The sequence below is a fragment of the Nicotiana attenuata genome, unplaced genomic scaffold (genome assembly GCF_001879085.1).
Source record: "Nicotiana attenuata strain UT unplaced genomic scaffold, NIATTr2, whole genome shotgun sequence".
In the NCBI taxonomy this organism is placed as follows: Eukaryota; Viridiplantae; Streptophyta; class Magnoliopsida; order Solanales; family Solanaceae; genus Nicotiana; species Nicotiana attenuata.
Window position 1 is genome coordinate 196,967 of NW_017672027.1, and position 3,752 is coordinate 200,718.

The following is a 3,752-nucleotide window of genomic DNA, read 5'->3' on the forward strand; positions in this document are numbered from 1 at the left end:
TATTAGAAGAAAAAAGTCCATGTCAAATCCTTATACTCTAGACTGTAATTATGACCCTCTTCAGCGTCATACAATGAGTTATCTTAACTTTGTCAGTTAATGGAAGACTTTCTATTTGAATTGTAGAAGAAAAGTTTGACATGTTGAGTGTCATCCGTACTGTAAGTACGCTTATTCTGTCATTTATCATTCTTGTTCTTTGCTTCCTTTAAGAGCCAATAACAATTTCTTTTTTGAAATTGATGGAGACTACAAAAAAGTTGACTACCTTTTCTTGAATACTTGATGAAATTATAAGATTACTTTCAAGGGTTGATTTTAGATACCAAAATGTGCCCTAGTTAACAATGTTATAAATTTGGTACTACAAGCTAGTATCTGTCAACCATTAGGAACACGGCAAAATCCTTAAAGCTCATTTGATTCCAAATATTTCTTGTCTTGGTTCCTAGGTACATAAATACGTAGCATAAAGTGTTGCATGATCGAGCTGAAAGGTGTATACTGCAATTTAGTTCTTCAGTATTTTACCTCATCTTTTTTTACTGGTGTCTAGATTAAACGACAATGAATTCTTCCTTGGGACATGGGTTAATAGGTTCATGATTATGCAATGTTGAAATGCCATGGTGTGTTAAGAAGATGGGTCCTATCTTCATAGCAGTATTCAGACATCTAGGGCCTCCTTTATACCAAGGCTAATAGTAAATTTTGCTAAGAAGCATTTTTTTTTTTTTTTTAATTCTAAATTGCTATAACGTACAATATGTCCTAAGTGTCAGTTTTGAAAATACTGTTCATAAATTAAAAAACCACAAAACGTAGAAACACACTTGAAATGACCAATTATTTAATCCCTTTTTTTAACAAATATAAATCGCATCTCGTTCAATTAGAACTTGATTTGAATATGTATCTTCAGAGAAATGGGTATAGTTCCAAATTTCACTACTATATAATTAGACTATTAGTATTAAGTCACAAATGATTTGGTCTTTAATATTGGCTACAATGAATAAACCCTGTACTAAGTATAAAGACAATAATTATTAATCACATAATAGCAAAAACTACAAGCTAGCAAGAATCACACACCATGCAACTATTAGTCAACATCTGCAAATTAAAGTCATATATGTTGTCTGCTTTTATTCTTCCCAACTTCTGTAATCAGAGAACAACTATTCAACCAAGCAATGCATTTCGATGCATTTCGAATATCCTCTTTCTTTTAGCTCTATTCAATGATGTTGATGTTTACTCGGACAAAATATATTGATCCACCTCTGCTTAAATCTGACTATCAGTGGTAATCTGATGCAAGTAAAGATTGGTAATTAATGATATGATATGCAATAGATGCCATAAATATTAGAAATATTGTGATAAAACATAATCCTTGATAGTTCCAATATATTAACCTGGCTTAAATTTACGTAACTTCTTAAACCTAAAATTGTGGTGTTTGCAATGAAAAGTAAAATTCAAGTAACTATATAACTAAATTTAAGGCTCACCAGTTGAGCATATATTGAGTATATGGATATAACAAATAGGACCAGACTAGTTCGAACTTTTCTTTAAATGGATGTCAATTTAAATTTGACGAAAACAATCATAACTAAATTCAACCTAGTTTGTGAGTGTGATATTTACACCGGTAACAGTTTTCTATCCAATGGTTTTAATTATTATGGTCACACCTATAAATATTAAACTTTTATTTGTATAACAATTCTTTATTGATGACATCAATAAAGATAAATCAAATGCATATTGAAGAGCAATCATAGCAAATTATGGTCCCACCTACATGCTTAATCATCTTAATAAAATGCTCCCTATTTTCATGATACAGTAAATAGAACAAATGACTTGAGCTAATTTAATATCAGTTGGCATATCTTTGCTCCTTCAATGAGAGGTACCATGCTCACTGCAGAATATAACAGATTTCGAGATTGATGAAGAATGTTGCATTTCTAATTAACCCGAGGCCTCAGTAACTTAATCTGCATAACCCATGGCGAATTTTTTTTATCTTTCATAAATGTAATTGTTCTTTTAGTTTAGTAAAATATTGGTTAAAGGCAGTTCTTACTTGAAAATGGCATTTATGGGAGGGCTAAATAATTGTATGCTAATACTTCTTTCCTGAAAAAATAACTTCTCAAGTTCTGTACGTACTTTAAGCCACGGCGGAAATTGACACCACGGATGCAAAAAGAGGTTCTTGATAAGTAAGGATTAAGGAGTACGCCATATCTTAAATCCTGACTCATAAACTCGCATTGGATAAACCAATTCCATATTATTTGTTTCATGTGAAATCCAAAGAATAGTAGAGAAATGATTGAATAACACATGAGAGAATGCATTTTCACAAAAAAAAGAACAAAAAAAACTTGATTCGTTATGTAAATATGACCAACAGTGTTCGACCAATTTATCTACTATGGCGCCGAAGTACCAAAACTCTAAATTTTGAGAAATTATTTGGACTGTCATCTATGGCATCAACCACTTCTCCAGAACACTCCATAGAATGATAAACTTGTTTACTTCTCCATTTGTTTTACAAATCAGCCAACAAATCAGCGCAAAAGAGAATGAAAACTAACACATAAATAGATTAATAAATAAATGAATGAAGAAGAAAAAAGACACAAAAAATCCAATACCACGGATCCCATAGACAAAGTAAAACTAACTGGAAAATTACTGAAACGAAGCCAAAAACACAGCAAAATATGGAAGAAAACCTAATAGAAAAGAGAATTTAGAGAAGGAGAGCTTGGATGTAAAATCTATTGCCATGGTTAAAGACAGAAAATTAAACGGTGCAACTCTTCGTCTTTGGGAAGATGATCGTTAAGAGGTAAGTTTCTTCCAAAAGGCGTCTGTAGCCAAGGAGACCACAGAGGAATGTTTAAACACGCGTGTATTTGTAGGGTTTTGTTTTATTAAAAAACTGATTTAATGGGGCAAGGGAATTTCGTAATTTGACTTTTAACTTAAGAGCTTCATGCTTTTAATATATTTTAGATTTAGATTAGATTAGATGAGAAAGGAGACAATACATCCTTAGCGCCACAACATTATTCACCTCACATGACTTTTCTTCCTCTCCAAACTTAGAACACAAACTCCACTAGATCTCCACCTCTTCTCCACCAAAAGTCACTCTTAAGCCATCGTCCAATTATGTAAATTGTATAATCCAAAATTCAGATCTAGGTTCTTATACAATTAAATTTATAGAGAAAAAGGGGTTAATCTAAGTCAATATTAATATTCAAATAGCAGATCTAGTAATTTTTATGAAGAGTATTGAACGAGTGTTGTTAGGTAAGAGGGTTTTAGAGCAAAAATGGAGCAATAATGACTTAAGAATGTGAAAGAAGCAATACATGACAATAAATGACATTCAGTAATAAGTGGAACAAGGTTGAGATTTTCTACTGAGCTCTCTGACAATGATAGATGATGATAAGCAATTGAGTATTCTGATTCTTCTTGTATCGGGAGAGAAAGATCTCTCTAGAGGTAAACTTTGTATGTATTCAACAAAGAGAGAATCTCCACGGAGAATGTCAGTCATATTCTTTACAAAAATGTTCAATCTCCTTTTTTAGAACTGGATCTCTTCCTATTGATAAGGATACATGGGCCACAAAACCCTAGATAGTACAACAGAGAGGAATATTCGCTAGAATATTCTCTTTTGGAATACAAATCCTTAAACTAGCTGT